The sequence below is a fragment of the Triturus cristatus genome, chromosome 6 (assembly GCF_964204655.1).
Source record: "Triturus cristatus chromosome 6, aTriCri1.1, whole genome shotgun sequence".
NCBI classification, from domain to species: Eukaryota; Metazoa; Chordata; class Amphibia; order Caudata; family Salamandridae; genus Triturus; species Triturus cristatus.
The window spans coordinates 296926162-296954010 of record NC_140589.1 but is presented as its reverse complement, the minus strand read 5'-3'; positions in this window follow the sequence as shown (position 1 = coordinate 296954010).

The window sequence follows — 27849 nt, the reverse complement described above, 5'->3', positions numbered from 1 at the left end:
GGGCTGCAGAGGGAAGATGTGTTCCTATATTTTCTAAGGGTAGCCATGTTCAGAGCTCATCAAGTATTTGAGGGCAGGAGCCATCCCATAATTGTGTACCCAGGGCCAGACTGGCAATAGTGGCATCAGGCGTTTCCTCGGGGGGCTGCAAGGGTGGGGGGCGGTTTTGCAGTGGTGGGGGCTGGTTTTGTTACTGGGGGCCGGTTTTTCAGCTGGTCCGAAAAGATTGCCAGGGCTGCCTTGACTGGCCTGTTTCTACCTCTGCCAGTGTCACATTAAAGCAACTTCGTCAACTGTGACCTCAGACTGCAGCAGCAGATAGTCACTACAACCCGAGGGAAAGAGGGATGGAAGTCTTGAATTGTCGGGCTGCAAAGGAGACGCGCACAAGGTGACAGAGGAAGGCGCCAAAATCAAAATGAGAGAGAAAATGAAGGGAGCAAGAGACAAACAAGGGAAGAGAAAGAGAGATATAAAAAGAACAAAGTGAAGGGAAAGGACGAAAAAAAGGAAGAGATAGTGAAATTGAGGGAGACATGAAGAAAAAATAGAAATGTTAAAAGAGAAATACAAGTCATCAAAAAAGGGAAAACTAATTAGAAAAATGAAATGAGAGAGTGCGAAAGAGTGAGAAAGAAATGGGCTAATAAGACAGAAATAAAGAAAGGGGGAATGACTTGAAAGAATGAGACTGCACAGTAAGAAATTAGGGGCCAGATGTACGACCATTTCAATTGCGACTCGCAATTTTCGCTCAATTGCGAGTCGTAATTTGGAATGTACAACAGTGTCAGAGACACTGATTGCGATTCCCAATGGGGGCAACTTGCAACCCCATTGGGAATGGCTGGCCCTCCTGGGGATGGTTGCCTGCTGGTGCTCAGCAGACCTCCATGTCTGTAACTGCTTGTCAATAAAGCAGGTTTTTTCTTTTTCAAATGCACCCTGTTTTCCTGAAAGGAAAACGGAATGAATTTAAAAAAAAAAAATGAAGCGTTTTCGTTTAGTTTTTTTAATGCAGGTAGTGGTCTCTGGGACCACTGCCTGCCCTTGAAAAATATTTTCAGAGCCAGTCACAAAGGGTAAGGGGTCCCCTTGGGACCCCTTCCCATTTGCGACTCCATTGTCACCCTCTTGAAGAGGGCGGTAAATTGCGAGTGTTTAGAAACCGCAATTGCGGTCGCAAAACATTCATACATAGCTAAAGACTCGCTATTAGGAAGGGAACGCCCCTTCCTAATAGCAGGTCGCGAAACGCTATTTTGCAACTCGCAAATTATTTGCTATTTGCAAAATAGTGTTTGTACATGGCCCTATCAGATTTAACATGCACAAACAGGTTGCAAACGCGTGTGCGCATGCTACATTTCGTCGTACATTTGGCCCTAAGAAGAATTTAGTAGTTGAATATAACTGGTGGGGAAGATTTTATGATGATTAAAGAAGCAATGAAAGAGTAAGGGAGAAAAAAGGGAGATAAAAGAATTGAAGAATTGAAGGGGAAGTGGGAGAAAAAAACTAGAAATAAAATAGAAAAGTATGACTGAAATAATAAACGAAAGAAGGCAGAAATCAAGGAAAAGAAAGAATAAAACACAGGAAGAAAGAAAGCAAGGGTTAAAGAGAAAACGAAGTGCAAAATACTTTAACAGATTGTGAAAGAAGGAATGAATAAAAAGGGAAGTAATTGGGGAGAAAATTAAAGCAAAAGGGAAAGACATAAAAAATGCATAAAATCAAAGGAAATGAAGAGATGAAAAAAGAAAAAAGAGAGCATAGATTAAAATTAGAGAAGAAGAGCAAGAGATGGATGCTAATACAGAGAAGGGAGAAGATACTTTTTTTTTTGCTTTTTGAAAACCTTTATTGAGGATTCAACACATGTTGCATTACAGTCTGTCAATGAGGCATAGACAAAATCAAAGTTCAGAACCATTATATACACATCGGTTGTAAGCATGATGACATCACCAGAGAATCCCATAGCAAGAAGAGATTGGCGCTGAATGAAAATGAAATTCCCAGTGGGGGCCGAAATGTGTACTAAAGTTAGTGTGAAGTGTCGCGTGGGCGCGGGAACAGCAAAATCGTGGGAGGCTAACTGGCTGCGCTGTCCGTGACAGACATGGCACTTCCAATAGGCTTGTCGGGCCGTGGGGTGGATAGGGTGTCTTGGCGTTGTATGTAGGAGAGGGCCCCAGATATCAGGTGGCTGGCTAGCAGCCGGCATCAGTTCCCAGAATTCCCCCAGTAGCGTCTGACAATGGGCGGAGTCCTCCAGCCAGGCCAGGGCCTTGGGAGTAGGTCTCCGTCCCCAGTGCATGGACACCCTGCGCCAGGCAATAACTAATAGCATGGCAATGAGTTTGCGACTCGTGTTTGGAAATTGTTTCACGTAGCCCAGGGGGCACACCAGGGGGTCTGGGGCGATGCAAACGGCTTGCCAGTAGGCGGAAACATCAGGGCACAGCCAGGCTAGGTGAGGAAAATCAGCCGTGGGGGAGGAACACCGCAAACATCTGTCGCTAGCGATGAGACCCATTCTGTTCAATGTTTGGTGTGTCCGGTATAATCTATGCAAGTATTTGAAGTGAATGAGCTGCAATCAATCATTGGGAGACAAGCGTGTAGTCTGGTTGCAGCAGTATAACCAAAAATCCTGAGATAGGTCCATGCCCAGGTCTGCGCTCCAGGCAATACGGGCGCGTTCAGTGGTGACGAGGGAAGCAGCAAGTGAGAGGCCCTATATCCTAGTAAACATTTTACGCGGGGAGCTGGAGGCATAAACTAAGTCGAGGGTAGCAAGTGCAAGAGGAGGCTGAGGGAATGTGGAGTGATTTTCTCAGCAGGACGCCCTAATTTGATAATATAGCAGCGTTTCCAATGGGCCAGCCTCGCCATTGAGGGTGAGAAAGGTATTGTCAGGGTAAACGTCTGCCAGCGTAACGAGACCCATACACGCAGCATTCTTGGACATGCCATCAGATTGCAAGGGAGGAAATGCTGGGTTATTGGCGAGGGGCATGGCTTGTGCTGAGAGTGTGCTAGTGCCAGCGTGATTCCTGAGGCCGTCCCAGGCCTAGCGCAGGTTCTCCACTGTGTCAATCTCACCGTGCAGGGGTTTAGGAGGAGCAAAGAGAGCGGTTTGTAGCGGCCAAGGAGCAGCGAGATCAGTTTCCACCGTGACATGTGGTTGGAATGGCGTGGGATGCAGCCAGAAGTGAAGGAAGCTAGCCTGGGCGCTAAGTGGGTACAACTTGAAGTCTGGGGCACCCATGCCACCTCAGGATAAAGGGAGCGTGAGAATGTCGTACGCAATCCTGGGCTGCCGACCGGCCCACACGAGGGTGATGATAAGAGATCGCAATTTACAAAAGAAGTGCGCAGTGAGATGGATTGGAATGTTGAGAAAGAGGTATAAGAATTTTGGAAGTACCACCATCTTGGCGATGGCAATTCGCCCCGCCAACGACAGGGGAAGTTTCTGCCAGAGTTGAATCTTGATGTCCAACCAATCCATAGCCTGGCCGAAGTTAGCCTTCCATAGCTCATCCAGGTCCCAGCTCAGCCAGATGCCCAGATATCTGGTGAGACCCGGGCCCAGATGAAGGGATATTCCGAGGCAAAGGGGGTGGTGGCATCCGTGAGAGGAATAAGAATTGATTTGCTCCAGTTTACCTGTATGCCGGACAGGCCCCCAAACCGCAAAACCTCCCTGATCATGGGGGCGAGATTTTCTCGTGGATTGCGGACATACAAGGTTACGTCGTCCGCGTACCTGGAGACGACCAAGGCCCGAGCCGCAAAGCCAATGCCTCTTTGGGTGTGATGTTGTCTGAGACGAGCAGCAAGAGGCTCCATGGTGATAGCAAAAAGCATGGGGGAGAGGGGGCATCCCTACCTTGTGCCCCTAACAATGGGAATTGGCTCCGTGATCTGACTGTTAATTCGCATGCGGGCAGTAGGCAAGGTGTATAAGAGCTGGACCTTGCGCACGAAGACCGGACTGAAACCCAGGCGGGGGAGAGGGTAAAAAATAAAGGGCCATTCAAACGTGTCGAAGGCCTTGGTGGCGTCTAATAGAGCGGCCACGGCCGGTAAGGAGGGATTTATCTGATGGAGGATGGCAAATATAGTCCGTAGGCTGTGCGAAGTTGCGCGCCCGGGAATGAAGCTGGACTGGTCCGGACGAGCAATTAGTGGCATGAGAGGAAGAAGGCACGAGGCCAGCAATCTGGCAAACATGTTGTTATCGGTATTGATGAGGGATAGGGGGCGATAGGAGTCCAATAGTTAGGGGAATTTATCGGGCTTTAAAAGAAGTGTAAGCAAGGCCTCGCGGAGAGTGGGGGTAAAGCAGCCGCTTTCAAACGATTCATTATACATGGTGGCCAAATGTGGAACAAGGAGGGGCGTGAACAGCTTATAAAAGGAAGCAGGAAGGCCATCGGTGTCAGGGGCCTTATCCCCGGGGAGACCGCTGATGACAGCCAAAATCTCTTCTTTAGAGAACGGTTTGTCAAGGAATTCCCGGTGCCTATTGCCCAGCCACAGAAGCTCGATCGTCTCGAAATATTGATCGAGAACTACAAGGGAGGGAGCCTCTCCAGCAGCAGAGAGTTGTGAGTAAAAGGCAATAAGCATGGCAACCATCTCAACAGGGGAGGTCGTCCTGTCCGGGTCCCCGTCTTGGAGTGCTGTGACATAGGAGGCAGGGTGTAGATGGAGCAGAAGGTTGGCAAGGGTTTTCCCAGGGCAGTCGCCCTCGCCGTAGCGATGGGCTCTAGCCTCCCTACCCAGGAATGAAATCTCTCTGTTTGCTTCGTCCTGGAATTCAGTGAGTTTGCCTCTGATCTGAGCTAGGATTTCCGGTTTAGGGTTCTGGGACTGCTGGGAGTCGAGAGCCTTGATTTCCCCCTCAAGACGCTCCAGGACACTCCGAATGGAGCGAAGCACTCCAGACTGCTTGGAAATACACTCGCCCCGAATCACTGTTTTAAAACCCTCCCAGAGCATCAAGGGGGAATTGACCGAGCCAGAATTGAGTTCGAAGTAATTGGCAATGGCGTTTGTATGTCCTCGCGGAAAACTGAGTCGCGGAGCGCATTCGAGGGCAGCCGTCAGGAGAACATGCGGTGTGGGGTTTGTTGGACTCACAAGCATACGTTCGGAGACAATCTAGGCGAAGGCGTCATGGGTAGTGACCCAAAGGTCCAACCATGACCAGCAGCCGCGCGTGCCCGTCATGCAGGGGCCCTCACGTATATGTCCGGGTGCAAGTGTCGCCATGCATCCAACAGAGAGTTATCAGCCAATATGGAGCGTAAGATCGCAGCAGCGCGGGTGTGCTGATCGTGCGACCCGGAGTGGTCGAGCGAAGGTGAGAGTGTGGTGTTGAAGTCTCCTCCCCACAGGAGAGCGGCGGGACCTAGGGTAGAAATGTGCTGCCACAGTTGTGTGAAACACTCCGGGCTATCTGAGTTGGGGCCATATATTGCTGCTAGGATAAAGGGCTGAGCTAGGAGAGTGCCATGAAGTATAACAAATCGTCCGTCTGGGTCGATGGTAGTCCGGGATGTGCGCCAGGGCAGGCCCCTACGCAGGAGGATGGAAACCCTGCGTGAGTAATTAGAGTAGAAGGAAGAGTGGATTTTGCCCCAGTGTTTGGAAAGAAGCCTTGAGGAGGTGGCGGGCAGGATATGCGTCTCCTGAAGAAAGCATATGTCCACCATGTGCCGTATGAGATGGGCGTGTATGAGGCGGGCCTTGCGGTGGTCATTAAGGCCCCTGACGTTCCAAGTCCAAAGCGTGGTATCTGTCATACTGGGTGTAGTAAAGCTGGGCATTGGATAGAGGCATATGCGCGGAGTGAGTGGTGAGTGTTGGCGACGTGGTGTGATACCAACATGGTATCAGAAAAAATATGAGGTAAAGCAGTGAGTGTCAGGGCATACAAAATGCAATAAAAACACATTGTGTAACCAACAACAGAAAACAAAGCAAAACAATAAGAAGAACAGGCCTCTGAAGAGAGGCAGCAACCCAGAACAGGACAACCCCTCCAACCCACCACCCACACCAACACCGCAATGAGGTTGAGCCACCAAACCCACCCCCCTAGGAATCCCAACTGGGAAGGGAAGAGCCACAGACAAGAGTAAGAATCATCCCAAGGAGTCATGGTTCTGCCAGGCATACACCCCCACCCCTAGGACAGGGTGGCCAAGCCGCATATGATAGCGGACATCGAATTCCAAATTAAGGAAAAACAAAAGAGCACCCCCGCACCAGGGGCGCATCACAGCAGAGCATGTGATGAATCGGGCACCGATAATTGGGGTGCTACAGCAACTGTGTGGAGAGGAAGCAAGGTGGAGCAATTACAAAAGGTGCTAAGGGTGACCCACCACTAAAAAACAAATACCCAATGGCCCCTTTGTAGTATAGTTCCTAATTCCCTTATAGGTTCTGCGCATTGGAATAATATACACTATAGTTGTGGCATAGGACTGAGGTCAGTATGCCTCTATTGAGTACATTAAACTTAATTACTTTGTGTGCCAACTAACTCAGAGGCCACTAGAAACTCATTGAATAAACAAGAAGGGAGTAGTTTCTGGCAACCGCATAAACATGACAACTTTGTTTCCCTTAGAATTGGAACATGTCTCAGAATCGTGGAAACAACAGATAACAGTTTCACTCAGTCAATCGTGCATGCTTAGTTTCTCCAGAGTTACACAGAAATAGATAGACGGGCGTTTCAATAAAAGGATTTATTGAACAGTCTTGTTTCTTGTGTAAGAGATATGAGCTGTTACAATCGCAAGACAGTATGCGAGATATAATATGTACAGCGTAAGCAGTAAGAAGAAATAATACTGCAACAGCATTGTCTTCTAGCTATGACATATATTCATATACAGATACATAAATAACATAGGCTAAAAAGGGGATACTTGTTTGATACTTCTAAATAGTTCTACCCCAGTGTACCTAACCTAAGTGTAGTACAAGGTAAGAAGTAGGTGCCGTATTCTATAGTATGGTAAGCTATAGTTTTGCATATGCCAAGAGTCCTTCTAGGTTCTAGTCAGCTCCATACCTTAGAATGAGAGAGGAGGGAATCTCTTTACGGGTCTCAACTCTAACACCCCGCGGAGGGAGTCAGAACATTAGAAGCAGAATTCTCTGTGAGCAGGGATGACAGCGTCTGGTCAGTGCGTCAGGCGGGGACTCGAATTCTTCTGAACTTGCTGTGGCGAGCCGTATCGAGCTGTGCAGCCGAGCCGTCGTTTGCCATGGTAAGGGAAGGTATATTTATACCTGGAAGGTGCTTAGGAATGTTAGCAATGGCGTAAAGTCGGGCAGAGGAAGACGTCATGAATGGACCCCTAAGGAATAGTAGTTCATGCATAATAGATGAGTTCTTGGAAAAATCAATAATCCTAGCTAGGGAGTCCCAATGGCTTAAGGGTCTGGTTTCTAAGAACTCGTTGTGACGTGGGGATGGACGGATGTAGGTTACCATGCCTGTATTTGGATAGCATGGCTAATGCCTAAATAAGGACTGGGATTCTATGCCTAAAGAAGGGCAATGCGAATTGTGCCTATATAAGGACATGATTTAGGAAAACCTATGGAGGGACATCTAAATCGAAACACAACACCCACTCCACTTTCGAATGAACGATAATACTAAATGCTAAACATGAAATGCTAAATATTTAAAACTGAGTACCGCATGTTGCTAAAAACATTTGTAAAAGCATACTAAAATAAGTTTATGGTAAAAAACGTTTGCTAGACATGAAATACAAAGGTGCTGTACATATTAAAGCAATGTTTCATTCTAAACATATGTTTACATTCAATGCTAAATGAATGAACAGAAATATATACCCATATGATGAAATGGCTCATGATTACAGAAGAAAAGGTCAGAGCCATTTTATGTCATGGTACATAAATGAAATTGTGTTGAATAAAAGTGATAATGTGTCCCTGGAAGTGTTCAAAGAAGTCTGTTCTCTATGAATAGTTCTACTTTAAGCATATTACTTCGCCATAAAAAGAAAAATTAAATTTTTAGAGAGAAGAAAAAAAGAAAGAAAAAAACAAATTGTATGAAAAAGTTCCAAGGTTTTGTCTTTGTTTTGAAAAATGAAGGCCAAATTCGTAGCTTTCCCAGTACACGGAGCTGAATCAAAAAGTCAGTGTAAGGAGCTGGTGAAAACATGAAATCCTCTATTCCTGTGACAAAAGATCGTCTACCGATGTCGGTGATAGTTGGAATACCTCGTTTAGAAGATTAACTGCACATAAATGTGAAGCATCGCTAGTAGCAATGTTCGTTTCCGATGTTACCTGTGTGCCGGTTGATCCATCTCGTACCTCAGAAGTAGCATCTTGCGTCTGTGAGATCTCAACGAATGCCGTCATCAGGATTGGTAGCCTCTGGGGACAAAGCATGGGCAGTAATCGGGTCCAGCAGAGTATCGATATCCGTTGGCATGACTGATGGGAGTGTTAGACAGATGTCTAGCATGCATTCTTCACCGCAAAGCAGGCAGTGTAGAACAGGTAAGATGCAATCTTGCCAGATTGGTCTGAATGACAGAAACCATGTGGTATTTAATTCTCGTAGACAAGGTAAGCCCAAAAGTTGTACTATTCGCTCACGACACTTCTATTCCAGGAGGGATTTCTCCAAGGTGCTGGGAGTGACGTTGGTGGATTGGCTTGCCATAGCGTAGTAGTAGGAATAAAAACAGGATTCCTGCAACGAGTGCTAGAAATAGCGTCAGACCACCAAACACCGAGTGCACGAAGTTTTGAATGATTCCGAGGACTGCTTGAAAAGGTGTTAACAGTCCTGAACATATGGTCTTAAATACATGCACAATACCGCTCGTATCAGACATGTTTAAGATACGTCTCAACGTTTCTGTGAAATGTGTAGGGCAGTTTGTACGTAACAGAGCCTGTATCTCAGCCGAAGTCCTTGCAATTTGTAGATCATGGTGGAGAGGTGTGGCTCACTAGGTAGAGGCGGCAGACCCGTAAGCAGAGAATCGGCCATGGACCAGGGTTCAATTCCCGACGCGGCAGGGTCGTGGACCAGGGTCAAAATGGACTTGATAATTCTCGCCTCGGTACCTACTCTAACCAGGAACACACTCGGCAACTCTGGGCATTAAGCTTGCCTCATCTCTACAACGGCCCCCCACAGACGCCGGGGATGCCTGGTTTCACCTTGGAGATACCCAGAAAGGGACCATCTCACAGGGATAGCCAGGACGGGTTCCCCAGCGGTCCACAGCGCCGGGACGCCCCCGTTGGTGGGCAGCTGTGCGCTTTACAAGCTTACAACATTTACAACATTTATAGGTTTCTTTGGCCGAAGTCAAAGGCACGGTTTGTTGTAAAAGAATGGCTTTCATTCTGCTTAAAGTATCAATTCGTATAGAAGAGATGTTCAGTGAAGGCCTGTTAGATTTGGGGGTCTCTAGTTGGCAGAGGTAGGTACCTTTGTCCAAGTAGGGGCCCTTGCATCTAGTCAGTGTAAGGGGGTACACTCCTAAAATAACCCCTGCTCACCCCCTTGGTAGCTTGGCACAAGCAGGCAGGCTTATCTCAGAGGCAGTGTGTAAAGCATTTGTGAACACATACAGTAACCAAGTGACAACACTACAGATGGACACCACACAAGTTTTAGTTAAAAAATAAGTATTTTTTATATAGATTTAACACAAGACCAAAAACGACAAAAATCCACAATACTGTACTTAAACTGGTAGAATTAGCTTAGTTCTCTTTAGATGGTAAATGCGACGCTTTGAGTTCAATGTACCTTAAGATGCATAACGCTATACAACGAAAGTGTTGGAGGTAAGGTAATGCGTTGGTTCCTTACATGCAAGAACGGTGATGCGTCGGGTCCCTACTGCTGCGTAGGGGATGCGTTGTTTCTTCTCTTCGAGGGGAGGTGATGCGTCAGTTTCTTACTATGCTTCCGTGGTGATGCGGTACGCAACGCCGTGATGCAATGAAGATCCGGTGCAATGAAACAAAGCTGGCGTCTTTTTCTTGATGCGACACGATGCGGACTGCGACAGGCCCTGCAACACACTTCTCGGAGATGCAGCAGCATCTGATGCGATGTCGATCCTCCTCTCCGGCGATGCGAGATGCTTCGACAACGATGCGAGCCGCGACAGGCCCTGAGAAACGCTTCGATGCGACGGCGTCTGATGCGACGTCGATCCTTTTCTCCGGTGATGCGAGCCGCTTCGGTGACCCTGCGATGACTCAACGGTTCTTCTGGGCTGCGACAGGCCCTGCGACATGCTTCACGGTGATGCGGCGGCGTCTGATGCGATGTCGATCCTCTTCTCCAGCGATGCGAGGCGCTTTCTTGTTGTGAAGTGACAGCGGCAGTTCGGCGACACACTTATTGCTCGTGAGTCGCGCTTCCAGCTCCTTGCGACACGCAGTCCCTCAAAAAACCTTGCAAAACAGCAGGCACTTCCAAAAGACTCTTAATGAGCTGGTTGGTGAAGTCTGTTGTCCCTGAGACTTCAGCAGGAGGCAAGCTCTTTTCTCAAGCCCTTGGAGATCCTTCACAAGTTGATTAAAAGTACACACAAAGTACCTTCTCCTCTCTTTGGCAGTCAGGCAACCACTGCAGGCCAATCCTTCAAGCCTAGGCATAGTCTCTCCTCAGTCTCTCTGGTTCCTCTCCTCAGCAAAGGTTTATTCTTGTTTCCCAAAGTGATCTAAAGTTCTTGGGTTTGGGTCCCAATATTTATACTCAGTTTCTCTTTGTTCTCTGAAGGCAGAGAGGCCTTTGCCTTGTCCAAACCAGTTCTGGTCAGTTCTGGAGCACTTTGTTTACATGACTCTTTCTTTCCTTCCACAGTGCAGGGCAGAGACATGAGACGCACCACAGGAGGCGGAGCCAGCATTGTGGAGGGAAGGCACAGCCCTTTTCAGGTCCCAGGTACAACTCCTCCCACCCATCTACATGCAGATCTCTCTATTCAGCCCTGTGCTGACTCACCCTGTCTCCTGGAATCCCCCAGCCCCTGTCACTCAAACTCCAGACAAGGAATACACAACCTAGCAGAGGCAGGCTTGCATGGTTAGACAAGAAAATACCTACTTTCTGAAAGTGGTATTTTCAAACACAGAATGTTAAAACCAACTTCACTAAAAGATGTAATTTATAATTCTGAGTTCAGGCATACTAAACTCGAATTTCTACCATGTTCCCTGAGTCAGTTAGGATTATAAGATGTAATAATCAAACTGCCCATTCTGGCCTATGGGGAACAGGTTGCCTTGCAATAGTGAAAAACAAAAATGGCTGGAATTCACTATTAGGACATGCCACACACACCAGGGCATGTCCTACCTTATACTTACAATGCACCCTGCCCTTGGGCCTACCATAGGGGTGACTAATATGAAGAAAAGGGAAGGTTTAGGGACTGGCAAGTGGATGCTGTAGGAAAGTGGCTCTATATATACTGTTCCCAAATAGGTACAGTGTGTATAGAGTCCACAGTCCCCAGAGGTTTGGCAGAGGCTAAAGTTAGATATAACCTTACTCTCTAAAGTGGTAGCTTGGTCGAGCAGCAAGGCAGTATCAGAGGACAATGTAAAGCATCTGTTGTACACACTCAGTCAGCAAATGGCCTCACACACTCAAGAAGTGAACTCTAGGCCAATGGTTTATATAAAAAATATATGGTTGTTTTAATTTAGAACCAACAGTAGGTATCAAAAATATACTTTCTCTGAATGAGATGCTTTTGTTATATACTTTGCAAAAGACAATTGACTTGGAATGCCATAGGTACAGTTTGTTGTAGGCAACACAATTTCAAACACAATATCACATTGAGCTCAATGGGAATTTTAAGTTATATGCAATTGATTACTCTCAGGATTACTTTTCTAACTCCAGGACTGGATCCTAGATTCAGTCCTGGGATAGTTCTTGGAAACAAGTGAATAAATACTTTTTAGTTACTGTTGTGATTTTTAGGCAATATTTAGCTATTTCAAAAGTTGACACTTAGAAACGTTTTCTAATCAAATTACCAATGTTATCCTATGGAAGGAAATTCACTTCGCAGGTAAGTGGGGTTATGGTTACTTTTTCTAGGTCAGTGTTGGATCCTAGATCCAGCACTAGTGTACCACATGTAAGCAGTTGAGAAACTGCGTTTAAGTTACACAGGCGATTTTTAAGGAATATTTATAAGTTTGCAAAATCGACAGAAGAAATTTTACAGAAAAACAGTCAATGGTTTCCTATGGGAGAAAATTCAAGTTACGGGTAAAGTACGTTCTCGTTACTTTTGTAATCCAGTGCTGGGCTCCTAGGCTCTGTACTGGGGCATCTATCTAAAACAGGTAAGTAATTACGTTTTCACAGTTAGTATGATTTTTAAAGGATATTTGTAGTTTGCAAAAATCAACACAGAAGAAATTTCACAGAAAAACAGTCAGTGGTTTCCTATGGGAGAAAATTGAGTTAGTGGTAAGTACGGTCGTAAGCACTTTTCAGGGTCGGTGCTGGGCACCAAGATCCAGCACTGGGATCTCTCCTAATAGCAGGTGAGTATTTCCGTTTTTGTCACTCGGTTGATTTTAGGTGAATAAGTTTAGAAACTCCACACTTAGAAGAAATTTCAAGAGAACCCAGTCAATGTTACCCTATGGAAGAAAAGTGAGTTATCGGCTTTTCTGTAAGTACTCGACTGGCAGAGTTAAGGTTCTGGGCATAGACTCAGGGGTCTCCCAGGGTCAGGTAAGTACAGTTGTTACACCCTCAGCGGCACTGGGGAGGCCGGGTGCAGAGTGAGTTAGGCCCAATGTTATCCTATGGGAGGCAGGGGGCCCTTGGTTGGTGGCTGCTGACTAGCAGGCCATGCGGCTGTGGGAGCTGGGCTCCTGGTCACTTGTAAACAATCAATAAAATCCGAGGTCTATACAACGCAACTAAAGATACAATTCAGAAGTTGCCATACAACACTTGTATTGAGTGTAAAGGTGCAAAGGGTGGAGGTCAGGATGTAGAGTGAAAAAGTGAAGTAAGAAGGAGAAGATCTCAATAGGGATTATTGGCATCCCATCATTTCACTTCCAAGTGCCCAGTGTCATCATCTGGGATACCAAGCAACTCTTCTAGCTCCCTCTTTAATCACAGAGGGAAAATGAATGAGTTGTATCCTCTTATCAAGTTCTTGTCAGAGGAAAATGTATATAGAAGAGCCTTTCTTTCAGAAAAGTGCAGTGCAAGTAGAACAAAAGGATGTGATTTAAAATAGGATAAGCAAAAAAGACAGAAGGTAGTATACTTCTTGCTTATATTCTTGAATCGCATTCCTACGTAAAAAACAGTGCAGGAAAAAAGGACAGCAGTTATGACTAATCACTGCTTGTGTCTGTGGTCGACATGTTTCAGCCGTTGGGATAATTCACCCTGGCTTTCTTCAGGACCTCACTAAAAAACAAACTTTGCTACTGCTATGTTCAAACTTCGCAGAAATTGATGGGTTACTACTGTACCCTCAGTAACAATCTTCAAATCCTCAGTATTAGCTCGATGTATAGGACATCAATGCATTTTGAGGAATAGGCCTCACCTCACTCGGCACCATCCATCCATCCCAGCAAAGGTTCCAGCTGGAGGCAACGACGGACAGAGCGGGGCCTCTTTGACTTTTGGTGTCGGGAAATTTTACCCTCTGTTGATCGCGGTTGGGGGGTCCCTGGTTCTGAGGCTGCAGGCATCGTCAGGAGCGTCGAGGTGGGTACTTGGGTGCTGGATTCAGGGTCACAGTCGCCGGGGGATGTCCTCGGGGTCTTTGTCCATCCAGCACAGGCCAGGCTTGGCGGGTGCAGTGTGTGCAGGGTTCGCGGTTCCTGGCTGATGCCAGGGGTTAGATACTTGCTTTGAGCAGAGCCACTGCTCGTGGGAGTCCCCGGTGCTCAGAGTCACAAGGTAGCCAGGTCCTCCAGGGTTTGTGAGGTTGCTGGCCACAGGAGCTGCCGGGATTTAGCAGGAGCAGGTTCGAGGGTCGACAGGCCGGTAGGGCTGGGGCCAAAGCAGTTGGTGTCTTCCTCTTCTTAGCAGCTGCACGGCAGGTCTTCTTTCTTCTTGATCTTCTTTGCTGTTTTAGGATCTGGAATCTGAGGAAGGAAGGTTCAGGGTGCCCCTTAATACTAAATTTAGGGGCGTTACAGGTAGGTAAAGGGCAGGGGCCACTGGGTCCCTGTCCTGGGGTTGGTACACCCCCTATCTTGCCACTCTCCTGTGGGAGGGGGCAGTGGCCTAGTCCTGATTGGGTAGGGCTCTCCCCATCTTCAAGATGGCGAGGGCCCGGAGATATGCTTCACCTCGCCTCCCCCACCTGAGGGGTGGAGTTGGCAGGGCTGGCACATCCCCTGTCCTTACTTGGAGTTTCCGGCCAGTCTTCCCGCCAGAGTGGGGGTCGGAACCGGTGGGGGCCAGTTGCTGAGTACAAGTGGCCTGGAGAAGCTCACAAAGGCGGCATGCCTTTGAAGCTTCCCCCTGCCCATCCTGGGGGAGGAGACCTAGCACCTCGCCCAGAATGTGCATTGTTTCAGGCCCAGGAAAGCGGGGGCTCTCCACCCAGGGGTCCAGCAACATGTCTGCTGTGTGGCAGCTTAGGCAGCCTCTCAGACAAGACGTGGATTGTAGGTTAGGTTTCAGGGGGCATCTCTAAGATGCCCTCTGTAGTGCTTTGTACATTAAATCCCACACTGGCATCAGTGCGGGTTTAATGTGCTGAGAAGTTTTATACCAAACTTCTGTGGAGTCCGTGTTTGATGAGCTCCCAACACCATATACTCTTAAATGGCAGCACTGCACTTACTGTGCCCAGGAATGGACCTGGGTACTGTAGGGGCACAGGCTCATGCGCCTGTGCCCACACCACTGGCATAGGGCACCCAGTTAGAGGGGTGGCTGATGTATGCCAGGGCAGTGTAGGTTGTGGGCATGGCACACATAGGCCCTGGGCACCTGATTGGCAGGAGTCCAGGACACACTCAGTCAAAGTACATTCAGCAATTCAGCAAAAAGTGGGGGCATACCATGCAAGAAAGATGGCACTTTCTCACAGATGCACTTGCCCAGTCAGCATGGCAAGCCTTAGACACACTTAACAGGCTGCTTCTGTGGGTGGCACAACAAGTGCTGCAAGCCCGCTAGCAGCCTTTGGATTACCAGCCCTGGGCACTCCTGGTGCACTGTACTAGGGTCTGACAAGTAAACCAAATCAGCCAATCATGGAATCACTAATCTACACATCAATTTACAATAGGGAACACTTGCACTGTGGCACTGGATAGCAGTGGCACAGTGCCCAAAGCATCTAACACCAGCAAAAACACATGAGGCAACAGCAAAAAGTGGAAGGGAGACCCACGCCAAGGTGCCAGGTCTAACAAGGCCAGAAAGGTGACTCCCTGACTGTGTCTATTTGGGGGAACAAAACGTGCATACAGCAAGTGACCCTGGAGGCAACCGTTACCAGATATGGGATGCCTGGCAACATGCCACAACAGCTCTGATCATTCAACATGAGGTAACTCCCATTTGAAAGTTGGCCAAACGTTGGATTACTCACAGCGGCTGGTGAACCTTGCAGGTGGCAGGATAAATTTGCAGTAGAACCGCTACAGGCCCAGTGTAAACTAATATCCTGACATATGAGTGAACCGCTCAGTGCATTTTCACTGTGTGTACCGCTAATAAACACTTCACACCCCCCACTCCAACATCTGTGTGTGGAAGGTAAATCCCAGGATATCTTGATGTATTCTTTACCCAATCTTTAATATTTGCCTGCTTGCATTTGTTTGTGGTAATACTGAAAATGGAAAGTTGTAACAGGCAGAGTTATTTAGCCATGAATGATCCATTCTGTAGCTGGTTTTTCTGCTACTGTAAATGGCAATTTTTCCAGTTTTTCAATGCTCAGCACTGTATACTTTGCTACTTTGCTCCCCTTTGTGCCAGTTCGATCTATTTATCAGTGAGATTGTATTCTGAAAACAGAGATGACGTGTTGATGAAACGCCAAGGCACATAGCTTGCACGCAAGTGTTGTAGCGTCCAGCCTAATAACAGAATAGAACGTAATTGAGACTGGCCTTGTCGCAGCAGGACCAAATCTTGTTCCACAGCCAATAATATCTCACTGTCTATTCTCGTTTTTGAACGAGTGATCGCAGCTACGGAAGACGTTTGCACAGCCTCCTTCGCGGCTTCGTCAGCCAATGAATTCCCTGCAACGTGAACGCCATCACGTTGATGACTCAGCGTGTGTATCATGTGAGTGTTTTGTAGTCCATCTTGCAACTGAACTACTTGTTCCCAAAGCATTTTATGCTTCATTGTACCACCTTTTGCATATTTGAAACCATTTTGAAGCCAATTCTGTAAATATTCATTATATGATTGAACACAGTAAAAAGAATTGCACACTATAAGTGTGGGGAATTCGCGATCCGTATTTTCAAGTGCCAATTTGATTGTTTGTAGTTCAGCTCGCTGAGCTGTACAATCTCCTAGAGATTGTGTTTTAGTGACCATTGGTCGGAATTTACCATCGCACATGCGACCTTTAATCATGCGCACGCTGCACGGTAAGCTTGCTTACTTTCCGTAGCGGGTTGTGCTGATCCGTCATTATAAATCATAAATTCTTACTGATCAAGAGGGAGAATCTCAATAGGCAGAGGACATTCATGTTCATATTGCAGGAATGCTTGTGTTTTTAAATAAGGATCAAAAACATATTCAACATCCGTTGCAGCAAGAGAATTAACCCATTGTATCCATCTTGGATGTAAAGCTTTTGCATTTGTTATGCTCATTTTTGTAACTGCCTCTAAGGCTGGTACCGGAGTCACGACAATAATGCGTTTCCCCTGAGATAGAGCTCTTTCTTTTGTTACTGCAGTTTGAACTGCTGTCAGAATTTTTTCTGTCGAAGTGAATCGCATTTCCGCTTGTGTATACAAATGTGATATGTATGCAATTGGTACTTTTTCACCTTCAGTAAAAGTTAAGTAAGTGAATCTGCATTGATCCGAAATTATTTGGATCACTAAATTGCGTGTATTTACGAGTATTTGTGAGTGATTTGTTGCTAACATATCAGCTTGAAGAGAACGCAGGATATCTGTGTGTTCCTGTGTCCAATTTTTGATTTTGAAATCGGTTTGATTAATTCGTGGAAAGGTTTAACCCTTTCTGCGTAATTTAGAATGTAAGTTCTTCCAAAATTCAAGAAACCTAGAATCGACTGTAAGTCTTTCAGCGTTTTTGGAGGTTGGAGCAGCACACACTTTTCTAAAAAAGTTAGCTGCCAGGCTTTTGCCTTCACTTGAAAGCTCATATCCTAGGAAAAGGACATTGAGATGGGCAATTCTTGATTTTTTTAAATTGAATTTGTAGCCCTCAGAGGCGAAGCCCAGTATATTGGTATTCACCCTGTTCACGTGCCTATCCAGGTCATCGTCCATCAGATTGATATCATCGACATATGACAATGCCTCTTCATCATAAATTTGTAGTAACTCTATTACTCTTGCTGAGAATAACCCCGGGCTGTTCTTGAACCCTTGAGGGAGTCGACAAAAGTGACCTTGTGTCCCCATTATTGAGAAAGCTGTCAAGTACCTACTTTCAGGTGCTATGTTTTGACAAAAGAACCCATTTGAAATGTCTAATGTGGTTTTATATTTTTTACACACAATGTTATTCATTAATGCTGTACTGTGTGCATTTTGCACTGCAAATGTCTTAGAACAAGTGTTCAGGTGTCTGTAATCTAAAACTAGACGATATGTATTGTCTGGTTTGGAGACAGGAAACAAAGGATTGTTCCTTGATGAGGTGCATGTTTCAATCACCCCTTGGTATTCAAGATGATCTAAGATCTCCCTGACCTGTTTTTTAGCTTCTTGCCTAATTGGGTACTGCCTTTGTGCAGTAGGTTGATTTTTTAACTGTATCTTGTGGTGAGGTGAGTCCTCATCCCATCCTACATGATTTTTGTATGATGCTGGGGCCTGGGCCACTGCCCATTTCCTGGCATATGTATATTTTAGGTGTATTGGAACATGGTTGGAGAAGGCTGGCATAATGATGTCTTCACCAAGTGGGCACTCCCTGACACATTCTGGTAGCCAGTTCTGTTCTGCTAGAAGTATATCATAACCTCTTGAAAGTTTTTCCCAAAAGAGTGCTCTCACTTTTCTTGTTATGTCTCCCTCCATCCGGAGTGTTATTTCATATAACCTTTGTGAAGTACTAACCCTGGTGTCTACAGTCTCAACTGTGATGTACTTATTCAAGTCCACTATCTCCAGAAGTTCCTTCAGGTTCTGGCGAGCTATTGTTACTTCTGCTGCACTGTCCAGCATTGTCTAAGCCCATTCTCCGTTCTTGAGTTGTGTTCTCATAATTCTCAGCATGTCTGCTATTCAGACCTGCTACCTTCTTCTTAGTGAATTGAGGTTTTTGTTTGTTTTTCTGAACGTGTTGTTCGTCTTTAGACTTTACGCGTTCTTCTTTGTAATCTGACTGTCCTCTTCTTTCGGATGTCTGTGACGATATCTGAAAGGTACTAGAGGAACGTGTATCAGTATCTTGATACCTGTCAGGTTTTCTCAAATTATCCCTATTCCTGAGGTTATACCTCCTTTCAGAGGGCTCCTTTGGAGGAGACCTACCTCGGGATTGAGAACGTTTCTCTTTTGAATGCTGTTTGTTATTTTCCCACTTCTTTTTAGAAGATGTAGGATTGTGTTTAATAGAGTTCTTCTCGGGACCTTCAGACAGTTGTGGTTTAACTGGTTTCCCACCCAAACTATCTCTGCCTAATTGTTCATGGGATTTTTCTATTATTCTGGGTAGTTCTTGTTGATGTTCTGTCACATCAAATTCCCTTAAACGTTGGTGGATCGCCACTGATGCTGCCTCCCCTTTAATATTAGATGATATTAATGTTGAGACCTGGTCGAAGTTTTTTAGTAATTTCATACCTAAATTCAGAGCAGGCTCTACCCAGTATTCATTTTGAATTTGTTTCAGGACATCGGTATTACTGCAATAGATGGAACGCCATGTGTTTTAGTATAGATGGTAGCAAAGACTGTGCCCCAAGTGGTGCAGTCTTCCAGATGTGGTGTGATCCCCATTGGTAAACAGATTGTTAGGATTCTGTGTTTCTCATAAGGGCTAGTATTAGGAAATACTGCTTCAATTTGAGTAATTTTTTGAGCTATCCAGAATGGAATTTGTTCACGTTTTGCAGGCATTTTACCCATGACTGCGTGTAAAGTCTGTGGAGTAATTTTAGTGTATTCCCCTGGTGAGGGGTTTGATTTCGAATGTTAATAGTGGTTGGACTGTGAAAGTCTGCATGACATATTGGACTAACTGTCTGTAAATTTTTATTAGCTCTTTAAGTTGAGTGAGTAATTCATCATCTGACATCTCTTCGAGGTCAGGATGAGGTGTGTAGCCGGCTAAAATTGGCCATGTTGCTCCTGGTCTACCTAGTGGACCAAGCCTGGTAATGTGATTGTAATGTTTTAGGGCGCCTTTAAACCAGAGATTATGTTCCTGGTATGTGAGTTGAATTTCAACATCCTCGAAGGGAATATAGTCCTCAGGTGATTCATCTTCTTTATATAAGTGAAACACTTTTGTTACTGGATTTGATTCTGGGAATACTATCCATGAATAGAATACCTCTGTCTGGAAAGATTCATGTGCCTCTATCACGAAAACTGCTCTACCACCTCTTGGTGTTAGGCCATGTTTTATAAGTTTTAGAGTGATAGCTCTCCTTAAATTTGGATGGATGTTTATAACACCCTCATCGGTTTCATTTAAACCTGTAAGATTAAAAGCTGTTACGACTTGCTCAGTCGTAGCCTCACCGGTCACGGTATTATTATCCCCGTTTTGAGACATTTGTTTTTGAAAAGTGGAGAACAAGTTTCCAGGAAACAAAGATAAGGTGCACAATATTTTGGAACACTGTATCCTTCAACGTTGAACAAACCAAACAGCTAATACATAGGATTTTCATCATACTCAGCTATGGCGGATATTAACCCTACCCACTCCAGACGTCTTATGGAGTATTATGAGTAGGGGTCTCTGAGAAAAGCACGACTGAGTTACTTCAGTATCAATCGTTAAATTAGTGCCCTACCGAACACGTTGGGCGCCATGTAGTGTAGTTCCTATTTCCCTTATAGGCTCTGCGCATTGGAATAACATACACTATAGTTGTGGCATAGGACTGAGGTCAGTATGCCTCTATCAAGTACATTAAACTTAATTACTTTGTGTGCCAGCTAACTCAGAGGCCACTAGAAACTCCTTGAGTAAACAAGAAGGGAGTAGTTTCTGGCAACCGCATAAACATGACAACTTTGTTTCCCTTAGAATCGGAACATGTGTCAGAATCGTGGAAACAACAGACAACAGTTTCACTCAGTCAATCGTGCAAGCTTAGTTTCTTCAGAATTACACAGAAATAGATAGACGGGTGTTTCAATAAAAGGTTTTGTTTCTCGTCTAAGAGAAATGAGCTATTACCATCGCATGACAGTATGCGAGATATAATACGTACAGCGTAAGCAGTAAGACAAAATAATACTGCAACAGCATTGTCTTCTAGCTATGACATATATTCATATACACATACATAAATAACATAGGCTAAAAAGTGGATACTCATTTGATACTTCTAAATAGTTCTACCACAGTGTACCTAACCTGAGTGTAGTACAAGTTAAGAAGTAGGTGCCATATTCTATAGTATGGTAAGCTATAGTTTTGCATATGCCAAGAGCCCCTCTAGGTTCTAGTCAGTTCCATACCTTAAAATGAGAGAGGTGGGAATCTATTTCCGGGTCTCAAACTCTAACACCCCGCGAAGGGAGTCAGAACACTGGAAGCTGGATTCTCTGTGAGCAGGGATGGCAGCGTATGGTCAGTGCGTCAGGCGGGGACTCGAAGTCTTCTGAACTTGCCGTGGCGAGCCGTATCATGCTGTGCAGCTGAGCCGTGGTTTGCCATGGTAAGAGAAGGTATATTTATACACGGAAGATGCTTAGGAATTTTAGCATTGACGTAAAGTCGGGCAGAGGAAGACGTCATGAATGAACCCATAAGGAATAGTAGTTTATGCATAATAGATGATTCTTGGAGGAATTAATAATCCTAGCTAGGGAAAGTCCCAATGGCTTAAGGGTCTGGTTTCTAAGAACTCGTTGTGACGTGGGGATGGACGGATGTAGGTGACCATGACTGTATTTGGATAGCATGGCTAATGCCTAAATAAGTACTGTGATTCTATGCCTAAATAAGGGCAATGCGAATTGTGCCTATATAAGGACATGATTTAGGAAAACCTATGTACAGACATCTAAATTGAAATGCAATACATTGACATGGGAGCAACATTTAAAAGAAATAACGGGTGCAGCTACTTAAGTGGGCGACAGTCCAGGCGTGTCAGAAAACATCAGAGCGGACCACCAGAAAAGCAAAACACCCATATAATAAAGACTATAAGCAGTCAGTAGCAGTCACACCCCAGAACCAATAGCCCGTAAAAATGCGGGCAGCAAATAAAAAGAATAACAAGTGTGGTTATATGGGCACAGAACAGTCAGGCTGCAATAGATAAAGTATCAGATTAGACAAATTACAAGGCAATAACATCAACCGTGAAGACCATAATCAGTCATTTTCGCTCATGCCACTGCCGTCAGCCCGCTGGGAGCTAGATGGAGAGGAGCGCTGCTGCTTATCCAATTTCTTAGCATAGGCCAGGGCAGCTTTTGGCTCGGTGAAGACATGCATGTGAGAGCCATCCTTAACTCGCAGTTTGGCTGGATAGGCCAAAGAGTAGGAGACTTCGTGCTTCTGGAGGAGCCGCTTGGCCAGGAGAAACTCGCGGCGGGGGGCCTGTACCACCAACGTGTAGTCGGGATAAAAGGCAAGTGAGTTCCCCTGGTGACGGATTTCGCCTTTATCCCTGGCAGCTCGAAGAACCGCATCACGATCTCGATAATTCAATGATTTGGCAATGATTGGACGAGCAGGCAAGCCAGGAGCTGGCTGCGGTCCCAGAGAGCGGTGGGCCCGCTTGACTATGAAGACGGGACAAAACATCGCCAAAGAGATCTCAAAGGAGCTGGTCAATAAAGTCCTCCATTTTGTTGATGTTAGAGGATTCAGGCACGCCCTTAATGCGGAGGTTGCTCCTACGGGAGCGCGCCTCCAGATCCTCATTCTTATTCTTGATAAGTTCCAGGACATTGTCCATCTGGAGGAGTCTTTGGCGATCTCCAGTCATGATGTCCTCGACGTCCGAGACCCTCGCCTCCACGTGGGCCAACTGCGAGTCATGGGAGTCCACCCTGGCCTTGACGGTGTCCAGACGGGCGGTTAGCAGGTCGAGCTGGGTAGCAATACCAGAGACAGTGGCCTTTACATCCAACATAATGGTCTTAAGATCATCCTCTCTTGACTGGCAGTTGTCAGACTGGGTAGCAGGGTCAGCCGTGTCCTGAACAGCCCCATCCTGCCTGTCTGCACTGATCAAAGGCCAGCTTGGGCTGTTTGAGGTCCGCCTTCCCCATGAATGGGCAGCCGCAGTCAGTCGAACACGCCACCAGCCCCACAAGCATGCAGAGGCAGGGAGGCTACTTATGAAGAGGGGGGGGCAGCCGGGAGGCGTAGTATCTGCAGGCAGATGCGGTGAGCAGGTGTAGCTGGAACAAGGCCGCCGGTGGGAAGCAGACGGATGCAAGGGAGCAGCTCAGAAGAATAGGCCAACAAGAGCAAGGCCCCTATGTGAGGGCCTTGTTGGGCCGGGCTCCAGGGCTGCTGGCGCGCTCCAGGAGGTAAGATGATGCGGTGCTGTAAGCGGGCACCCCCAAGACAAAGCAGCCCACAGGAGGCTAAAGAAGCAACAGTCACGGACCCCCCCCCACAGCGTGGTGGCAGCAGGAGGCCAATCTGCAGGCGGCCGGATAGGCAGGAGAGGGCCCAGACGATGGGGTGAGCTAGCGCGGCCCACCGGGGAAAGAGAAAGGCAGGTCCAGACTAGGCCCACTGAGGGAGCAGAAGGCCCATGTATATCCAGGGCAGATGAGACTGCCAGCCGGCAGGAAGAGGCCCGTGGGTGGGACAGAGTCGATGCGATACTGTAATTGCAACAGGAGAGCGGGGAAGAAGGTAGGCACAAATAGAGCCCCAGTCGAGGACATGATGGGCAGTATGCGGCTGGATGGTGGAGGGCCGAGGCAGTAAGGCTGCTTTGGGAGTCCTGTAGGGGAGATGCGGTAATGGAGAGTCGTAGGCGGTATTTGCACTCCTATGAGTCCGGCAAGAGGTGGGAGTAAACAGGCACTGGTCCCCACTAGGGGGCTCCGAAGTAGGTAGTAGCAGGCCTCGGCGATAGCAGATGACTGGAAATGGGCCCAGGGGCAGAGCAGGGCCGATGCGGCACCGTAAATGCAGGCAGGCGAGTCCGGGCAAAAACAGGCGTGGGATGAGCCCCCAACGGAGGGCCCGAAGATCAATGCATGTCTCGACGCCAAGGAGCCAAGTCAGGGAGACCATGGCAGGAAGCCCGCCACAGGGGGCCGGAAAGCAGTGGGGAGTCGCGGGGGCGCATCACCCCCGTCGCGAGGCCGGGGAGAGTTGTGAGGCAAGCAGAGCGTGAACTAGCGCTCACCAGGTGGAAATATGGCCCAGGCCCCGAGGTGCAGCACACACGCCCCCAACCCTGCCGCAGACCGACCAACAGGCTGCAAACCACCTACCAGGCCGGTGAAGTCAGCAGGGCGACAAAATCCAGCGGCGTGGCACGATCCCTCTGTCAAAACTCCACAGGCAGCGTCTCGGCCACCCAGTAGGCCAACGTAGTTCCCAGCCGCGCGCCACCAAGCAGGCCCGGCAACCCCGGGCAGGGCCACTCACGCCAGACGGGGACTCGATGCAGCGATGAGCGTGGATGCCAGCAAGCAGGTCAGTCGGTGCCCCGTGGCACAAGGGGCACAGTGGCTAGTGGTGGAGGGTCAGCTCTATGCAGGACTGCAGGATGATGGCGGATAACAGTCTTGGCCGGCAGAGCCCACTCAGAGTGCGGCCATCTTGCAGCCAGCTAAGCCACGCCCCCCACAGATAGAGAGACACTTAGGATGACACTTCTTCTTGACCCCACTTATGAGGACATCCAATAGATACAGTAGAAAGGGCTGTCCATTCCTGAACATACTTTCCTTTGTAGTTACTTCAAAGCGTTGTGATTTGGTGAAGGATTAGAGGAACAATGTTTGAACTCAGAGAAACAGTGCAGAGCTGAAAAAGTATATTGATTGGTTTAGAGGCCATTTTATCCCCTCCATTATGAAAATATCTTCAGAACCACAAGGCGCTATACCAATGGTACTGGTAGCCCTCCCTGTAATAATATCCAGTGGTTCTCAGCACCTTTTATCTATGCTTATGGAATTACTGGCAGAAACAAATCTCTGTGAAGAGTTTATTTCCAGCATGGGATTTACTGGTGCTATTAACAGCGTTACAGGAGCCACCACTTGAACCACCAGAGAATGTTACGGAGAAGTTTGTGTTACATAAAAGTGGTATTATTGGTGGCCATAACTACGGCAAGGGGCTTTGGTGAGTTAAATGCACTATAATGCATTCCTTCTGATCTGAGAATATTTGATGATAGAAAAGGTTGGGGCCAAACTTTATTCCAAAAGTGAACTCAGTCATTAGTAGAAGTCAAGAATATGTTTTGCTTCTATTATGCCTCCTGCACCTCATAATGACCATTTTCACTCAAACTCTCCAGTGTTTAAAGCCTGACGTAGGCCCCCTCATGCCAGCAGGAATGTTCCTATAGTATTGCTTGCATCTCAAGGAGTTTTCAGTCTGTGCTGCTTAGGGCCCTTCAAATGGCTGCTTATCCAAGCAACTGTCAATGCTACCTTCATCTAAAGGGGCACATGGGGATGTAACATAGAGGTTATGAACTCACTGCTTGTACTTACTCTCTCAAACCTGAGATTGTCAAGTTAAAAGCATAATATGCGGGTTTGCTAATCATCATATAAAATTTGCTGTTCCACTTGAACCTATGCTTCTCCAGTAAGGGTCCTGTGTGTATCTGTTCCCAGACTTCTCTGCTATGCTCCAGATCTTGCACTGCTTTGCCTTGGAAGCTGCACATCTGTGTTTCCCCAGATCATGCACTGTTACAACCAGGGGCACAACTTCAGGGGGTGTTTAGGGTGTTATATCCCACCTAATAAATGTATTTTCTGATGAATAGTTGGGTACAGGTGCTTTCAGTTGGGTATGGTGAGGTGTCTGTCAGATTTCACCTCGGATTTTTACGTGCACGCACAGACATAAACATACACACACACTCCTCTCTCTCGCTCCTCTCTGTTTTGAAGTTCTTAAAACTGTTGGTTATTTTACAACATATTGCCTTGTAAGCAACCCTAAAAATCCGCACCACTATCCCTTCCAACTGCCCCTTGAGCTTCTCAAATAATGTATTTTATCATGATATACCAGCATGAGTGTTGGAAAAGTTGAAGCTCACGCCCCCCACCAGACTGACAAAGCTACGCCCCTGATTACACCCATCGGGACCCTGCTCTTCTTTGCCCCCGTACCCAGCACTGCTTTCCTAGACCCAGTGCTACCGTCTCTGATTCCTGTGCTGTTCCTTCTAGACCGTGTGATGCTTGCCACCTTCTGTGATGTCTTAAAAGATGTCCCTGCCTCTCTGCACTACTCCTTGGACTCCTTCCCACCCACTTTACATTGTTCTTATTCTGTCTTGCATCCTGCTCAAATACCTGCCTCCCCCTTGACTCTGCAGTGGAAGCTCTACTACATATAGGAAATAGAAATCTGTAACTGCTACCCATGTTTTACCTCTCCTGTGTACTTCTCAAACATTCAATTATCCCTTCAATATAAATAGGATAAAATGATTGAGCCAATGCTGGTTTGCTTGTAAGTGCAAATGTGGAATCCCCTTTGCCCCTGTGTTTGTGCGTATTTTCAGAAAATACACTGTTGCAATACAGCCCAAAGAGCACTGGAGTAGGTCGACTACCAGGACGTCTTTTGTATTTTACGTGTTCTTGCACCCTCCAGTGACTCCTTTGACCGTCAGGCCCCAAACCTCCCTTTGCAGAGTCATGCAGTACAACTTGGGATGGGATGAAGGCCCCCTTATCTCCACAGTATAAGGGCTGGGTTTGTACCTGCACTCCTTAAAGAAGCAATGGATGAGTTTGCTTCTTTGTGATAGTTTGCAGAATGTTCACATGTGCAGATGCACTCTAATACAGCATGTGCAACCACTAAAGATGCAGTTTCTGTACCATGGCACCCTTGTTTCTGTGCAAGAGTCTTTTGGCAATAGGGTACCAGAAATACACAACGTGAATGTAAATGCCTATATATGTATGTATATTTCTGTAGCTAAAACCTAGCTGGAGAAAGAATGGTAGACCTAAAATGCTATAGGTGTGGTAAGGCTGGTCATCTTGCCAATGACAAGAAATGCCCAGTGTTGGGTCATACTTGCACTAAGTGCAAAAGAAAAGGGCATTTCTCTATAGTATGTAAAAGTAAATCTAATGTTAGTCAAGAGGGTTGCATTTTAGGAGGGAGACAACTCTGAAGTAAGTTCTGACAACTTTGAATGTGGGCACATTGTAATTCAAGTTCAAAATGTTACCGGTAAGACGTCTTGTCCCTTTGACATTATTACAAGCATGAGATGCCTGTTCCGTAAGGGTGTGAACTTTGAGTGGTCAGAGCTATGTGAGAGGGAATTTGATTGTATCAAGAAAAGTTTAAGTGCTGCTCCTTCCCTCCAGAGTTTTGAGCCTAGGATTAATCTCATTCTTACTACTGATGCTAGTGAGAAAGGTTTAGGTCCAGTCCTACAGCAACATTGTCCCTCTGGTATATGAACTGTCATGTTTCTGTCCCATAGCTTGAGAGATGCTGAGACTCGCTAGTCTGTTGTGGAAAGGGAATCCCTTGCTGTCTTCTGGGCCATCAAGAAACTGAAGAAATTCCTGTGGGGTGTTGATTTTGAAGTTCAAACAAATCATAAACCCTTGGTGGAGATTTTCAATAAGAAAGGTTTGGATTTGATCTCCAGTCGGATCATTAAATGGGTTATTGGTCTACAGGAGTATAGCTTTTCACTGCAATACTTTCCAGGCATTAAAAATGAAGTTGCTGATGCATTATCGCGTCTTGTCTCTAAGGAGTGTCCTGAGGATGATGACGTGGATTCTGGTAATGAGTGGGTGTGTGTGTTAGACCATAGCTTCATCTCGGAAGAGAGATGGCGTGAAGAAATAGCTATAGATTCCACTCTCATAGAGGTGATGTCATTCGTGCAGAATGATTGGTCTAGTGTCAAGGCGGGCTCTGATCTGACTAGACCCTTTTGGTATTTACGGCACGAATTGTCAGTTGAGAATTGTTTATTGTTTCGTGGGACTAGATTAATTCCACCTAATAGTCTCAGAAAATAATTGGTAGACTTAGCACATACTACCCATGCAGGTCTCACTAAAACTAAAGAAAGGTTGCGTATGTCCAACCGGTGGCCCGGCATGGACAAACTAGTGCACCATGAGTGATAAGTCAAAATGTCCTCGGGGGCAACCTATGGTTCTCAGAAAGCACCCTTTGCGTCCTTGGCAAGACAT